This window comes from Apodemus sylvaticus, chromosome 18, assembly GCF_947179515.1.
Source record: "Apodemus sylvaticus chromosome 18, mApoSyl1.1, whole genome shotgun sequence".
Taxonomy (NCBI): Eukaryota; Metazoa; Chordata; class Mammalia; order Rodentia; family Muridae; genus Apodemus; species Apodemus sylvaticus.
The window spans coordinates 31,658,329-31,676,600 of record NC_067489.1 but is presented as its reverse complement, the minus strand read 5'-3'; positions in this window follow the sequence as shown (position 1 = coordinate 31,676,600).

Here is an 18,272-nt window from a genome sequence, read left to right as displayed (position 1 = left end):
GTCTGTATCACCAAACTGGGTCCCAGTGATGAGGTCATCTTTGATGGGCAGCTACTGGCTGGTTCAGCAAAGGATAGACATCAAGAAAGTAGGATTAGGAATGCCAAGGTCACAGCTTCAGTGGAGCTCAACAGGGCGTGGGGTGACTTTCCATTTCTCTTGTGGTGGTGTGTCTAGAAGTCTCCTCTGACAAGATCTCAACTTCTGGGTCATCTCCCCCTGGCAGGCTTAACATAGAACTGGTGTATCCACGCCCTGATTCTGCCCACCTTAACAGCCACAGGCCTGGTCAGGGTCATGGGGTGAGGTCCTTTCCAGAGAGGTTCCAGAGTGTGGTTATGTCTCTTAATCCAGACTTCATCACCTGGTTCAAAGCGATGGGGGTTAGGGGGAGGAGCAGACTCATGAGCCTGGCAGATGGCAGGCCAGAGTTGATTCAGGACCCTGTGGAGGGCTTCCAAGGATTTTAAAAACTTATGTTGGTCATTCAGCTAAGATAACAGGTTAGGCAGCATGGGAGGGGGCCTCCCCTATAGGATCTCAAAAGAGGTGGGGGGGAGACCTAAAGTATAGGTGGTGTTCCTGGCCCTATATAAGGTATAAGGGAGGAGATGCCCAGTCACTGCCGGTTTCAGAGGTTAGTTTGGTCAAGGCCTCCTTCAGGTTTCCTATTTATCCTGTCTACTTGGCCCTGAACTCTGGGGTCTGTATGCACAATGTAATTTCCAATTGGTCCCCAGAACCTATGGTGGAGACTGAGGTACCTGAAAGATGAATGCCGGTCCATTGTCAGACCCAGCAGAGTAGACAAGCCATACCAGGGTAGGATGTCTTCCAGAAGCTTCTTTGCCCCTCCGTTGGCAGTCTCTTTTGTTGGGTGGGCTTCTACCCATCCCGAAAAGGTATCTATAAAAACTAGCAAATACTTATATCCTTATGTTCCTGGTTTTCTTTCTGTATATTTCCTAATTAGCCCCTGGCCGTTGACCCCTGCTTCTGCTTCCTGGAGCAGCTGCTTGATTGGGGCCTGAGTGGCGGGGGTGGGGGTGGGGGGCGGGGAGGGCGGGGGGGGGGGCAGTGTGATCAACCAAGTGTCCTAACTCAGATCTTTTGTACCGGCCCCTGGCAGCAGTTCCTTTGGTTTTCAGTGACCCAGGCGTGAACGAAGCTTGGTGAATCTGATGGGCGAGTTGCTTAGCAAACTCCTTAGGTAGGATGGTACAGCACTCAGAGGCCAGCAACCATTTCATCTCTTTTTTTAAACTTCTTGGCATTTCACTGTTGTGGATAGCCCTGGGCTTGTATTTTTATGCTAATTCCATTCCTCGAAGGGGCTGCAGATGTGGAGTTGCCCTGTGAACCTTCTCCCTTAACTTTTCAAATAAAGGCTACAGCCAATGACTGAGCAGGAGGAAGGGGAGGAGCTGAGAGTTTGGGGGAGGAGAAAAGGAGCGCAGGGGAAGTGGGAGGAGCTACGGGGGATGGAGGCGGTAGGAGGAAGATAGGCTGCAGAGGGAGAAGCTCGTGGCCTGGAGAAATCACAAGTTATATGGGATAATATAGATGGGAATTGAGTAGTGTAGTGGGAGATCTGCCCAATCTAGGCATATAGCTTATATTGTTACTGATTGAGTTGAGATTTCTTTTACCGAGTAATTGGGTTGAAAAAATATAACAACATTTCACCTGATCTCTTCACCTGATCTCGGTTGTCATCAGCAATATCTTCAGGGATGGCTGATCCCATTGTGAATGAAGCTCCTCCCATCCGTGAAGCAGATGCTTTCTGCGTCTGGCCAGGGCATGTCAGTCAAGTCCGGCCTGATGCTCTGGACGTGCCACAGAACTCTACCGCAGTCATGCTGTAGTCTGAGGACGACGGGTCGGGTAGCAGGGTGGTGTGTTTCATCTTGGCTGCTCTTCGCTCCAGTTAGGCTGCTTTCTGTCTCACTCCTGCCAGGAACTGCTCCAGATCAGCAGGGACAGTGTCCAACCACCAGAGCCACAGAGGTCCAGAGGTGGGCCCAGGAGAGTAACCCAGCTCCTGAGGTAGGGAAGGAGAGATCAGCCTGAGGCCGTAGCCCCTGTACCAGGAGGTCCAGAGCCATAGTCCAACTCCCTGTCACAGGATGCCTCCATATACCAGATGTCACTGAGAAAGAGACACGGCCAGCCGCAGAGGAGGCAATCTGAGATTCAAGGCAGTTGTTTTCCCTAGAAGTCTGAGCCTTCCTTGAGGGCTCTGTTTAAAGGATCACATCAGACATTCAGCTCAAAATAAATTAGACATTTAGTTTTGTTTGTTTGTTTTTCTGTTCCACTGGGGGTGGGGTTGAGTAGGGCAATTCATGAATGAAACTGAAATAGTTATAAACAAAAATACAGAAGTTAAATTTTCTTTTCATGACCAAGCTACAATGGGAATTGAGGTTTTCAAGCATCCTCCCCATCATCATGCCCTTTCTGGTAAGGCCAACAGCTCTGGGTTAATTTCAGAATTTACCAAATACCCAGATAACAATGCAAACAGGAATTCTATCCCGGGACTCCAGAGAAGTGGGCTACCTTGCAGTGTGTTATTGATTTACCACGCCAGCTGTATGTAAATTAAATTTCAGAACTCAAATTGATTTTGTTTCCAGTCACTAAATATCCAGGTGGCTTGCGGCATTAATTAGAATTGACGACGTGGGGTTTAATAACTCCACCGTCTGACTTCCTCGCCTTCAGAATCCCACGCCTTGATAGTCCTGCTGATAGGCTGTGAAGTGGGGGGTGGGGGGCCTGGAAGTGAATCAGGAAGCCGGGTGATGAATCATTCAGGAGATGACTCTTTCATGGCATCCTCCCCTCACGCCTGAGCAGGTTATGTCGCTGGGTTGGCGGCTGGTGCGCCTGAGCGTGACAGCCAGCTTAGGTGAGAACCCACGGAGCCCCCATCGTATTACAGGGAGGGGCTTCTTTCTCCTCAGCACCCCAGGATTTCCCGGGACCAGTGAGCTCTTAAGCTGCCCATCGCCCCTCCCCCAGAAGCTCTAACAAAACAAAGCTCCAACGCTGACTAGCCCAGGATGTGGTTGGTAGCTCTGCAGTGGCGCTGGGGAGTGAGGGGGCGGGTGTTGATGGCGCTTGACACCAACTGTTGGTGGCCCCACTGACTTTGGATGCTTCCAAGACAGATGAATCTCTGACTTCTACATTCCCGGGGACAGCAAATCATCAGAAAACGCTTGGCCTATCACGGGCGGGTCTCAGCTGCTACCCGAGTGCTCCTTTAAAAGGAACATATGGGGTTAACTGCACGCCTTGCTTTAGCTCCTCCAAGGATTCAGCTGTGTTTGACAAGGAGTCTGAAGGTGAGGTTACCCAGAAACCACTTAGGAAAATTAGGCAAAGAAGCATCTCCCGGCACCAGCTGCCTGGTGCGGTTGAATCCACTCCAAATATTCTCTTTTGAGCGAATTACCAGGTAGTAGGCTGAAATTCCCCCTCTGAAACCATATCGGCTTTGCAGATGGAACCTTCTAGATGCGGATAAAAATGTTGAGGGTGGAGGTGACAATCACACAGCTAAGAACTGGCTTAGTTCAAACTCCTTGACTTAGGCTGATTTCAAAGTAGTCACTCTTAACAAGCAACTACAAGGCAGAGGTGCCCTGCATGTGGTGTTCAGAATCCAGCAATCAGGGATCCTCTCCTATCTCTGCCTCCTCAGTACTGCGGTTATAGATGCACGTGGCTGCAGGCTACGCCCAGATTTTGACAACGACATTAAAAGATGTCCCAGGGGGCTGGAGAGATGGCTCAGCGGTTAAGAGCACTGACTGTTCTTCCAGAGGTCCTGAGTTCAATTCCCAGCAACCACATGGTGGCTCACAACCATCCTTAATGGGATCCAGTGCCCTCTTCTGTTGTGTCTGATGACAGCTATAGTGTACTCATATAAAATAAATAAACCTTTAAAAAATATGGGTAATTAACCTTATTTAAATTACATAACAAATACATTTCAATATTGAAACATCAGAGGGAACACTAACTCTTAGATACAATTTGTGTGTTTTTATGTGACTCAGGCTAAGCTCTGTCCAGGATTATCGTGACCACTTAGGCGAGGAATTACAGTAAGACCTGTGGATACTGTCCTCTGCAGTAACCTATGGATGGGCAGGAAAAGAAAGAGGGGGGAAAGAAAGAAAGAAAGAAAGGAAGGAAGAAAGAAAGGAAGGAAGGAAGGAAGGAAGGAAGGAAGGAAGGAAGGAAGGAAGGAAGGAAAGAAGGAAAAAGACTACATGGAGGTATGGACTTAGCATTTCTTGCAGTAGGGTATGTATAGAAAATAAGAGTACAAAGTAATCCATGCAAAAATGGATGCAAAATTTGGAGAATTCATGGAAAGAACCAGACAGTGAAGAAGGAAAGAGGAGGGTAGACACGTCCTCCCTTTGGGTCCCATCTTTAAGACAGAGGAAGGCAGTGTGGGGTGAGACCCTTACTAAAGGTCCTATATAGGATGCTATCACCAGGAAGTGCTGTGCCATTCAACTGCTGCTTGAATGAGAAAATACTTTTACACAGGCGATGAGACCCTGAGACCAGTCTCTCGTTGCCTGGTTTGTGAGGCTGTGGGACAGGGGCAGACAGCATCAATGTGAGTGCTAGAGAAACAGAAGAACTGAGTGGTTGAACCGTCCACCTCCTGTGACAGTGGCAATGGAGCTGGTGGGAGGGGCGATAAGTTCCTGGTGGACTGGATCAGATTACAGACCTGAGGATTTGTTTTCCGGCCTCAGTGGGTAAGATGTGCCAAGCCTCACAAAGACTTGAAGTGCCAGGGTTAGGGGGATACCCAGGGGACCCCCCACCCACTGAGAGGAGAGGGGAAGTGGGTGAGGGAAAGGGTTGTGGGAGGGGGCGACGAGGGGTGCTAATGAGTGGATGTAAAGTGAATAAGTAATAAAATAAAATAAAATAAAATAAAATAAAATAAAATAAAATAAAAAGCAGAGATGGGATTGGATTACCAGAGGCTGGGAGACGATGGAGGAAAGACAGAAGTGACTGAAGAAACTGGGTGTGAAGGAGGCTGCATTTGATACCCACCCAGGGCTGCAGGGCACACAGGATTATGTCACAGAGAGTTAAAGTAGGGTGGGTCTCAGGGAGTGGTGTGGGACCTGGGGTGGGGGGCTTGTTAAACCCATGCTGGTATATTATTGCCTTTAGGAGATAGGAAAGGTTTTGGTGAATCTGAATGACTGAGCCTACCATGTAAACCAGATTCATTAAGAGATAAGGCAGCGAAAAGGAACAAGAGAAACAACATAAGTAAGCGAAAGGAAGGGTCTGTCACAAAAGCAAACCTCACATCAAGCCAAGCTTCTACTAAAAGCCTGATTGCAGCGAGTGTTGTGGGCTATGGGAAGGCTTCAAAGCCCGAGTAAAGCTCACGGAAGGCACAAAAGACAGGGCAATGCATGTGTGTGAGGCTTAGTTTGTCCCAAATGACATCTGGGCACATTTCTTCCCTGTAAGAAAGCATACTGGGAGGTGGAGGATTTGTGAATGGTTGTTTCAGGGCATAGATGGTTTAATATTAACCACAGTGTTTGGCAGATGTAGAGCCACATCTGAGAGACACTCAAGCATCTTAGTTCCCAAAGGAGCACGGATGAAAATTTAGTTCACACAACAGCCCTGCATCTTCAAGAATCAGCAACAACAATGAATACAAATCCTTACAAAGAAGGTAGGGGTAAGCAAGGGGGCAACCACAGATGGAGGAGAGCTCTAAGCAGATCTGAGAAGTACATTGCTCAGACACAGGGAGCCATCAGGTAGAGGCTTGGAGCTAGACCTGCATACAGCATGTATCAGAAACAGCAGCAATAACAAATAAGGCTGGGGAAGTAGCTCAGCAGGCAACTATACCTGCTAGCAAGCCTAACTCAGCCAATCCCCAAGACCCACAGGATGGAAGGAGAGAATCAACTGTGCTCCTGTCTCCCCTATGCACACATACACACAAAATAAATATAAATGAATAAAAGCTAAGTTTAAAAGAACTATATGCTGGCTCTCTGCTCCTTCCTGTTCCAGAGACAGCCACATCTTCTCATGCAGTGTCAGCCTCATCTCGTAGACAAGATGGTAAACGTCAGTATGAATGGATTTGGCCATATTGGGCATGTAGATACCAGGGCTGTCTTCTGCTCTGCAGTTGGCAAAGTGGAGGTTGTTGCTATCGATCAATGAGGTACCCTTCCCTGGCCTAGGGAGTCTGCCCTACTCTCATCAATAAAGTTCACTGCACCCACAAAAAAGAAGAAGAAGAAGAAGAAGAAGAAGAAGAAGAAGAAGAAGAAGAAGAAGAAGAAGAAGAAGAAGAAGAAGAAGAAGAAGAAGAAGAAGAAGAAGAAGAATTATGTGCTAAAGACTCTAAGCACTGGAGCAGAAGAATCATTGTGAGGAGAAAAGTTGAAGAAACAGAAAACAGTAGGCTTTGTCCACCAGGCTAAGAACCTGGGTCTCATACATGGCCAGTGATTGTCCCCATGGAGCCCATGAATTGTCTATGTCACAATAACCCAGAGTGTTGGACAGAGAAGCAGGAGTCTGGTCTGGACCCCAGACTTACTGAAGCATGGCTTTGAGAAGAATCCTGAAGGATAAATATTTCAGTCTCCCTGAGTGGTTTCCATGTACACTAAAGTTTGAGGCCATTGCTATAGAGTATTCAATGCTAAGGCATTAAGGACAGTAACAAGATTTAGATTACAGTGAAACTGGTTCAGAAATGCAGCAGCTGGGCTGGGCCTACGGATAAGAGGTAAGACCATAAAGCACAGGTTTGGCCAATATGTGAAGTACTAGACTTAGAAGAGGGCACTGGGATACAAAGGTAAAAGGCCTGTGGTTGGAAGTATTCTGAAAATTTCTCATTTTGGCTCAGAGTTTCCGGCTCAGAGTTTCAGGCTGGTCAGTCTCTGGTCACTTAGCCCCACATACCTGGGACTATGTAGCAGCAGATGTTCTTACAGCTCAGCAGACAGGAAACAAGAGAGGAACAAGAAAGACCAGGAGACGAGATACCCTGTAAAACCCACAGTCTCCAGGAACCTACGTTTCCTAGTTAAGTCCTATATCCTAAAATTCCCCAAACCCTGTAAAATAGCACCAGCAGATGGGACCAAGCAGTCCAACAATGAACCTGTGGGGGAACACTGCATATTTAAACCATAGCAAACGTTAAACAGGAGCATACAATCCAGGGACAGTGTTTCAAGGGCAGCCAAGAAATCTTGGATTTCTTGCTGAATTATGTGTGGACAGGTGTGTTATCATTTGAGAGGTGGAACCTGCCAATGGCTGCTCTGCTTTATTTGGCCTTAAGAGAACCCATTAGGCAGGGCGGTGGTGGCACACGCCTGTAATCCCAGCACTCTGGGAGGCAGAGGCAGGCGGATTTCTGAGTTCGAGGCCAGCCTGGTCAACAGAGTGAACTCCAGGACAGCCAGGGCTATACAGAGAAACCCTGTCTCGAAAAAAAGCAAATCCAAAAAAAAAAAAAAAGAAAGAGAGAGAGAGAGAGAACCCATTAGGTATCCTACAAGAAATGTCAGCAGACCAAACAATAAAAGAAAATCAATGTTCCCCATCTTCTGACCTAGGACAAAAAGCTTATCCATCCATAAGCCAAGGTAAGCTGCTTTGCCCAATAATATTATTAGCCCTAGGAATTACTGGGCATTTCTATAGGAAAACTAATAAAGAGCAATAAAATCAGTCTCACCAAAGACAAGCAGGCTAAAGTCAACACTAGACAACGGGCAAAACAGCCTTTCATTTCCTCTCCATTCCTCTTGGAATCCTCCTGACCGCTTTTTCCAACCACCCGGCTCTGTACATGTTATTTCATTAGAATATGAATGAGAAGCTCTTCGGGGAAAATTTTATGCTGTCATGGCAACAGTCACCATGACAACTGTTAATTAATTGGATACTCATGAAGTGGAGGAAGAAGAAGAAGGGGGGAAAAGCCAACCAGACCGGATACAACTCTAGAGGAAGTCACGGTGTGTAGTAATTATATGAATTTCATTCATGCAAAGGCGTGCGGCAGGTCAGAGATCCAAATAGTTCCCCCTCAGCTACCACCTACACAGAGCCCTGCCCTCGGATCAGACAAATGTGACTGAGTGGTTCTAGCCTTGCATTCAAACTCACACATATGACTGCTCCAGCGTAGACAGAGTCTCCCCAAGATAAACAACAACAACAACCTCATCACAATATAAGGAACTAGATAGGTGGGCAGGACTAGACCCTAACCCGTAAAAATTGTCATATCCATGCCCCCGCTAGAGCAAAGGGACTGGTGAGGGAGGCGAGGCACACTTGGGTGGGCAGAACCTTTCTCATCGGAAGTATCTTCAGATGCAGACAGGGGAAGTTTGACTTGTCACAGACATCCTGAGATGACAGGTTGGTCTTACACACACAGATGGCTCACAGTTTATAAAGGAGACCAGTTGAGGGGTGGGGGAGGAAGGTCTTGAGAGGTGGACAGAAGCCTTTCCAGACAGCCCTTCTTCACTGGAGGCTGAGTAGGAAAGAACAGGGGACTTGCTGTGAGATATGTTTCTGCAGTGCTCTCCTACCACATTGAAGCCCGGGGTGTCACTAGCTTTTGGGAGCTTGCTGTTTCCACTGGTTTTAGAGGGACACCTAGGCAAGCGGAATATTCCTATTACCTTTGCAATGGGCACACCCGGTGCATGGTCTCTGTGGAAGCCGTCTCTTTAGATGTTTCTCAGAAACTTGGAAATGCCTTTGCCCACCTCAAACTAGCTGATCCACTAATCGCTTCACTTGGCTCTGAGTGGGTGTCAGATGGGAAATGGCCGGTGCTAGATGACCAAACTCACCCTCCGCGTGCTAAAGCACCATTTTCCCAGGCAAAGCCATGAAGTCTCTGTGTACCCAGACCATCCCTCACACCTCTATTTACTTGTTTCTTGTTTGTTTTGAGACAGGGCCTTGCCACCTCATAACTTACTATGTAGACCAGGCTCTTCTTGAAATAGCCGAGGTCCTCCTGCCTCTGTCTCCGGAGTGGTTGTGACTGCAGGCGTGTCTCATCACACCTGTCTTGATTGCTTCAGTTTCCCATTTCTTCTTCTCCTTCTCCTTCTCCACCTTGGGCAAGCGTTTCTCTGTCTCATAAATGCCCCCTAAATGCGGTTCTCACAGGGTGGATGTGAGATTTGAGGTTCTCACTTCCTTACGATGGTCACAGGTAAACAAACTCCACTTCATAGAACTCATCTGATGAGTGACTGGTTGGCTGGGCAGTAGGCCAAAATGGGCACCGTCGCTACTCATTTCTCTAATTATCCAAATGACAGCCGACACACTCCTTGGAGAATCGGGAGTTTGGATTCTTGAATGTTTTCTCAAATTTGTTTCACTTGCCTGGTAGTTGAGATTAAAGCAGAGAAAGTATTTGGGAAGTGGTTAGCACAGTTAACCAAGTCCTCTCCTGTCTAGCTCTACCAAATAATAATAATAATAATAATAATAATAATAATAATAATAAACCCTGCTTCACCAAAGGGTCCTTAAATGGCGCTGACTTTCACACCTGCAGACACACTCCACACTCTGTTGGACTCTGTTGAACCACACCTGCCTCACGACCACAATTTACAACCTTTGAAAATGAAAGGGACTTGGGGAGAGAGGGGGAGCCGGGAAAGGGAAAATCATTTGGAATGTAAACAAAGAATATAGAAAATTTAAAAAAATAAAATAAATTTTAAAAAGGGAAAAAAGAAAATGAAAGGGATTTGGAAGATGGCAGTTGTACAAACCCTGAACCTCGGGGCGTAGCTACTTATGGGGTTGTGTGGGGGCACTGGTGGGGGTGTGTGGGGGCACTGGTGGGGGTATGTGGGGGCACTGATGGGGGTGTGTGGGGGCACTGGTGGGGGTGTGTGGGGGCACTGGTGGGGATATGTGGGGGCACTGATGGGGGTGTGAGGGTGCACTGATGGGGGTGTGTGGGGGCACTGATGGGGGTGTGTGGGGGCACTGATGGGGGTGTGTGGGGGCACTGATGGGGGTGTGTGGGGGCACTGATGGGGGTGTGTGGGGGCACTGATGGGGGCACTGATGGGGGTGTGTGGGGGCACTGATGGGGGTGTGTGGGGGCACTGGTGGGGGTGTGTGGGGGCACTGATGGGGGTGTGTGGGGGCACTGATGGGGGTGTGTGGGGGCGATGGGTTGCTACCTCCCAGCGCATCCACTTTTGTTTCTGATAATCTGAAATCTCTGTGCCCTTCTTACAACCATGTAAGTGCTCCCAAAGTCCCTCCAGTCATTTCTTTTATAGATATCATTACTTAGAAAGACCTCATTGTAGAGAGGTACTAAGGAACGGTCTTCTGCCTTTGAGAATTTGACAATCTGAGAACCCAAATGTGACCTGGTCAACATATACTTTTATATTTGGGAAAAAAATGTTTTCAAGATTTTTTTTCTGATTTTTTTTTCAGATCCGTGGTCTATCTACACATCCTTCTTGGAGAGACATGTTAGACCAACAGAATACATTCAAATCCCCATGTAAGGAATTCCCTTGTAGATTCACAGCATCCCATCACACTTCGCCCCAAAGCTAATATTTCCAATATGAACCAATCACGAAGCACATCTGCTCTTCCAAGGGAGGAGGAGCCCTTGTCTTTTAGTCAGCCATTCCAAAAGAGTCAGCTTGCTCCTTCTCCCCAGATAGTCAATTACTATTTTTCCTGATAGACCCAAAGACGGAGGGTGGAGGAAAGGAGGGGAGAAAGCAGATCTAAATTAGTGATCTGCTTCCAATAATAAGCCATCTGGTCTCCTTCCTGCCTTCCCGAAGTACACCCAAAGCACCTACAAGAAGAAACCGTGCATACAAAAAAAGATTTCTTCATAATAATATGCATAATATATGTAGTTTGTTGCTTAAATGATTGACTGGAAAAGTCAATTCTGTCTGTCATAAAGGAAACTATAAGCGCCCCCCTTGACCTCTGAAACACTTTAAATTATTGTGAAGATTATCTCATTCTTGTTTGAGGACTCATTAAGGGTTCACCGTACAGTTTTCAGAACAGCAGGTTTTTCTAAGTGGTAATAAAAGGCCTGGTCGATTCAGGAAGAGGGTTAAGCGGGAATGTGGGGGAATGTGGCTGCAGACTTCTCTGATCTCTGCTTACAAACCGCCTCCCCATCCCCCAAATATTCAGAACCAAGAGGTCAGGTCCGCAGAGCAGATTTCAAAGCCATTTTCGGAAACTGCCCGGCAGAACCTTCCCTTCCGCTAACACCCATGTGATTTGTTCAGGCTGAACTGCCTTGGCATGGCAGAATACAGCGTGGTCCTGTGACCCTGCAGTGATGAAGCGCGCAGAGCGAGCATGCGCACCATTCATTACATCCTCAGGTCAGAGTGAGCATGCACACCATTCAGTACATCCTCCCGTCAGTAAGCTCATAGAGGTCACGGAGAACCGATTCCTCTGCTTACTCCCAGTCAAGTACAGCTCTTCACAGAGCTGTCTATTGAAGGGGAGAATGTGGGCCGATGACTTGACTTTCCATTTTAATTATTTCAAAAGCTGTTTGCAGCACACGCTTAAAAGAATGAGTAGGTTAAAAGTACCCACTCCCCATGAAATATATCACAAAAGATATACGGAAACAGGTTCAGATACACACTCCATGTGTTTTAATACTTACCCTGGTCGAGGCACCAGGTCCAGCTCAAACCCTGACCCCACCAACTCCCCCCACCATCACATAAAACGCTTAGTCTAATTAAGACTCTGGTGTCCTTTGTCTCTAAAGTAGGCACGCTATTTAGGAGATTTATGTTGGCTGGAAATTCAAAGGAGGTCATCAATGCACTTATATGTTTTTAATACATACAGATGCAGCTATATGTGTGTGCCTATACATGCACATACAGACTTATATTCATGTATACATAGGAGTATGCCCCCTGCCCCCTCTCTTTCCCAATGTTACTGCAGACAGAGAGCTCAGAGAATATAGTTTTCCTCCTGGGACTCCACCATCCAATCCAGTCCCACTCATGGAAACCCTTTTTCTCGCCTACCGCCTTCAACTGCATGCTGTCACAGGCTCTCGGAAGACATAATGCCTTTGTGAGTACTGTGTCTCAGCACGCTGTGGATTTCCTTTTGGAAATTCTAGTAGGTGATGACCCCTTAACTTCAGCCTCCTCTTTCTTCTGAAAGCCTTCATTCTGCATAGCGTAGCATTAGAGTGTATTCATTATTGTTTTCTTAGCCTACAGCTCTTCAAGAGGTCACCTGTCTTCCTCATATTCTGTAATGTGCCCCACCCTGAAAAGCCTGCTTCTCCATTCTGTCACCAATTCTTTTGTAGTAGAGGATCCAAAAACCTCACCTCTCACTTCTTTCGGGGCCCAACCTACTCCCCTTTGGCTACATCATTTTGTAAGACCATCATCTGGATGCACCCCAGAGAAACCCTTCAAAACTTGTCAACATACAACTAGCACCTATCTTTGTTGTTTGCCAACACTGTGGGGGACATGCCTGACATCAAGAATATAAGGGAGAGGGCAGGAGAGATGGCTCAGTGGTTAAGAGCAATGGCTGCTCTTCCAGAGGCCCCAGGTTCAATTCCCAGCACCTACATAATGGCTTCCAACTCTCTGAAACTCCAGTTCTAGGTGATATGATATCCTACTCTGGCCTCCATGGGCTATACATGTGTGTGGTACACAGACATACATGCAGGAAAAATGCCCATAAATAAAGGTATAAAGTTGTTAACTAATATATAAGAAGAAAGACTTATTTTGGATCAGTCACTGAGGCGTTAGTTCATTGTAGGGAGGTGGGCAAGGCAGGGCAGATCTGCCCCTATCCAGGCAGCAGCCTGTTGAGTGGTGCCAGCTACATTCAAAGCTCACCTGCTTCTGACATGCAGGGGTCTACTCTGCTGCTATGGGTGGTCCTCAGTCCAAACAGGTTGTCAAGCAAGATTAACTATTGCCTAGCCACACATGGTGCTACACACCTCTCATTTCAAAGCATCTTGAATTCAGGGCCAGCCTGAGCTACATAGGAAGACTCCATCTCAACATCTCCCATATACCTAAGAACAAGATTAACTCACATATACATCAATTCTCATTTCTTCCTGGATAGAAAGGTAGATCATCCATTGATTTGCTCAAATGTTTGATAAATTAAATTCTCTTCTTATCTGGGAATTTATGTCCTAAGCTAAGTCCGGTTACTCTCCTGTCACTGACTTCCATGATTCTATCGTGTCCCTCTTACCAAGGCCCTGCTTTGACTTGAGTTCCCTTTCTGCTTCCCCATCTCTCCAACACACACCATCCAAAGGTCTCAAAAGATCTCCCTTCCCATACCCCTTCTTCCCTAGTTTCCATTCATTTGACTCACTACAATGACTCATGCATACACTTTATGCTGGTTTATATATTCACCTACCACTTCTGAGGAATCTTCTGAGTTAGAGTTTAGCGCCTCCCAGCTGGAGTAGACAGTGCCCAATAGTTTGTTCTCTAATGTTTTCTGCATTAACTGCATGGTTCATGAACAGCATGTGCAGGACCCAGCTGTAGCACTATATCTTTACCAGTCCTGAGTATTTCCTGTGCATCTCATTTCAGTCATTCTAGTCTTGTATTCTAGAATTATGCTGCAGCAGCGGCCGGCCCTCCTCAAATGGCCAACTGAGTTGACTAATTCATGCTTACTTCCCGATTTCCTCTCAGGTGTCTTCCTTCTATTTTAAGTTTCTATTAAAGGCATTTGCTCATTCTTCTGTTGAATTTCTATCTTTTACATGGTGTGTGAGTTCTTAAAGTATTGCAAATTTGAGTCCTTTTTAGAATATAGATGATTGATAGATGAATAGATATAAGTAAATATTTTATAGATGAAATATGGTTGATAAATTGATATATGATAATAGATGATAGATGATAGATAGATAGATAGATAGATAGATGAAATATGGTTGATAAATTGATGATGATGATGATAGATAGATAAATAGATAGATAGATGAAATATGATTGATAAATTGATAGATGATGATGGTGATAGATAGATAAATAGATAGATGAAATATGGTTGATAAATTGATAGATGATGATGATAGATAGATGGATAGAAGATAGATATAAGATAGATAGACAGATGGACAGACAGACAGATGATAGAAGATAGATAACAGATGATAGATATGATAGATAGATAGATAGATAGATAGATAGATAGATAGATAGATAGATAGAAAGATACACTGAATTTCTTGCATCTTTTCTTTCTCTTTCTAATGTCTTTTGATGAGCACATGTCCTAACATTAATGCAGCACAATCATTTTTTCGTTTGTTCATTACTTGTCCTTTTTAAGTAGCACTTAAAAAGAAAATCTTTGTCTACTCCAAGGTCATGAAATGTTCAACTGTATTCACAAAGCATTATTCATTGACTTTTCAAATGAGACTGAGTTAGATCTGAAATCGATTTTACAGTGCTTACAGTGGAAGGGAGGATATTAATCTGTTGTGAATACCTCTCACCTGGTTCAGTATCTGAAGTTCGGTTCATTCTTACTATTGTCAGAATTCCTTGATGAAATGGCCCAGGAGCGTGAAGGTAAGGAGAAGCGAATTTGGGGGAGCCGTGTTACCATCACAAACCTTCCCTGGATACATCCGCTCCAGGCACTGTTCACTGCTCCACAGATGGTTTCTCACAGCTCCTCATCCAGTCCTTCATGGTCAAACAGACACCAAAACCTCAGATCTTTTGGTTGGACCATTATGGCAAAAGATGTTACACTTTCGGAAAACTGTATTCCGTCATGCATTTCTGGAAACTCAGGAAACTTCCAAAGATAACAAACCCTTGTGAATCACAAACACGACATGAAACCTCTTTGCAGATAAGCCATTTTTATCAGAAGAAAGAAGATGAAGTGTTATAAACAGAAAGGCAACCTGCCTCTCACTTCCCAGAGTTCCCTTGTTAAGATGTATCACTTACAATTAGGGCTGTAGAGATGGCTCAGTGGTTAAGAGCACTGACTGCTCTTCCAAAGGTCCTGAGTTCAAATCCCAGCAACCATATGGTGGCTCACAACCATCCGTAATGAGATCTGATGCCCCCTTCTGGAGTGTCTGAAGACAGCTACAGTGTACTTACATATAATAAATAAATACATCTTTTTTAATTAGTTCCAAACAGAAAAGGAATGAGCCACCCACGGGAGTTAGACCTGCTTACAGGCTAACCCACACTTATTCCCTCCCTCCAAGCTATATAAATTATCTCTAGGACTGAAAGACCGAAAGGGGACGTGAGAACATTTTATGCTTGCTCCAGAGATAGTGGAGAACCTCATCCCAGCCTAATGGGAAGAGAGCCGTGGTCATCTGAGCGACAGGCAAAGTCACATTCTCAGTGTCCAGAGAGGTTTAGGGGTGGGGGTGGGGGCGGACAATGGGTCCCTAGCCTAAGGCAATGGCTTGAGGATTAGAATCAAGGATAATACCTTTGCATCCTTAAAGTTGTTGCCAATGAGCGACACAGAAAGGAGCTTCACTACAAATTCTCTGCCTTGTGGCTCTGAGGGAGTGGTGTCTCTGGCCTCTGGATGGGTAACCTGCGCCCAGATGACAGGGGTGAGGTAAACCAGCTCTTCTCTCCTCGTGACCTCTCTGAAAAGTGTAACTTCTATTTTTTTCTAAGCCTACTTTTTTTTTTTAAGATTTATTTTATTTATATAAATACATTGTAGCTGGCTTCAGACACACCAGAAGAGGGCATCAGATGGTTGTGAGCCACCATGTGGTTGCTGAGAATTGAACTCAGGACCTCTGGAAGAGCAGTCAGTCAGTGCTTTTAACCTCTCTGAGCTGTCTCTTCTAAGCTTACTTTTAATGATGGTTCTTTTAAACATTTGAACCTCCCTTCTAGCCCACCACCCACCAGAGGCAGTGGAAAAGAAAAGATATCGGGGGAAGTGGACCTGATTAGAAATAGTTCTGTGAGCCAGGCGGTGGTGGCACATGCCTGTAATCCCAGCACTCTGGGAGGCAGAGGGAGGTGAATTTCTGAGTTCGAAGCCAGCCTGGTCTACAAGAGTGAGTTCCAGGACAACCGGGGCTATACAGAGAAATCCTGTCTTGGAAAAAACAAACAAACAAACAAACAAATCCAGAAATAGTTCTTTGGAGCAAATCCCATCTGTGTTGTCAGAAATCAACAGTTCAGTTCACAGGTCAGCAACAGCAGCTTGATCCCCTTGCAAACACTTCACAGATACACCAGCAGTCCAGTTCAGTAGTGTCATGATAGCAGTGGTAGTGGCACGACCTAGCAGGAACAGCCAGGCCTCAGCTGGATTGGCACAAGACAGCAGGAGGAACACCAGGAGCTCTTTGCCACGTCTCTCCCAGCGAAGCAAAGATAAAAGATGCCAGACCAAGAGGCTACAGGGTGAGCCAAGCCTCGAGCTCCTCTCCCAGTCTGTTGAGTCCTATTTATACTCCCTCCAAACATCACAGGTCCTCCACAGGTCTTGCCTCACCACCTGTCTTTCCTTAGCATGTGTGTCTGTCTCAGTTGACATCAATCTGCCAATCGACCCTAATCTGCTAGAGTGGTAAGAAGCTAGAGCGTACCACCAGAAGTTTTTTGGTGGGTTTCTCTCTGTGGAATCCCAACAAATACAGCTCAACTACACAACGTAAGGCAGACCAATCCGTGCATGTCATTAGCGAAGAATCCTTCTTCACGTGTCCTTTCACGTGCTTGCTTTAGCAGAACATCCTCTCTCCTGCCAGCATTCCTTCACCTGTGTGCTTTAGCAAAACACCGTCCAACACAACTGACTTTCCAAAGAACCCTTAAGTTTCCACTCCAGACACAATGGTGATGTGTTAGGCACATAGGACCAATATAAAGTAGTCGTCATGGACACTGGGAGCTTTGAGAGCCAAGAGACGCATCATCAGGCTCAGAGTGCACTGTACGTTGAGAAGAAAAAAAAAACGGTAACATGGTTTGAGTTAGAATGGCCCTGTGCAGCTATTCTTGCTTGCCAACTTGACTACATCTGGAATTAACTAAAACCCAAGCAGCTGGGTACACCTGTGAAGGATTTTTTTTTCCTTAAGTCATTTGAAATGGGAAGAGCCACTTTTAATCCAGATCTTTTGAGGTTGGAAGGTCCACCTTTAATCTGGGCTGCCCCTCTGCTGGCTGCCTACATGAAGGACAAGAAGGAAGGAAGCTTGTGCTCTCTGCCCTAATTCATGCTGGCAAAGCCCATTCTTCCCTGGCATTAGCACCCACTTCTTCAGGATTTTGGTGTATACTGAAGACCAACTGAGACATTCAGCGTCATGGACTGAACCATTACTAGATTTTTGGAACCTCCTTTGGTAGATAGCCAGGGTTAAACTAGCTGGACCATAGCCTGTAAGGTAGGTAGATAGATAGATAGATAGATAGATAGATAGATAGATAGATAGATAAAGGATGGATAGATAGACTGACAGATAGTAGAAGACAGACAATAATAGAAGATAAATAATAGATACATACATAGACAGATAATACAGATACATACATACATGCATACATACATACATACATACATACACACATACATAGATACATACATACATAGATACACAGATGATAGATAGTTCTGCTCCTCTAGAGAACCTAACATAGTCTCCCCTCCCCCCATAGTCTCAAATTATTTAAATAGCTGGTCTCCAGTAGGTGGTGCTATCTGGGGAGGTTTAAGTGGTATAGTCTTGTTGGAAGAAGGATTGTACTGGAGCAGGCTTTGAGAATTCAAAGCCCTGTACCATTTCTAATTTACTCTTTCTGCCTCACACTCTCAGTCTAAGATGTAAGCCCCCAGCTTCCTGCTCTAGCCACCCTGTCTGCCATTTGCTGCCTTGTCTCCCTGACATGACAGACTCTATCCCTCTAGAACTACAACCCTAAATAAATTCTGTTTCCTATAAGTTGCCTTGGTCATAGTGTCTTATCAGAGTACTAGAAAAGTAACTGATACAGAGGCCATTTGTGGGTGTTTTATATGCTATGGGGATCCCCAAATGCCCTGCAGAGTAACTCAGATAACACAAGACCATGCATTCCTGTAGCTTGATA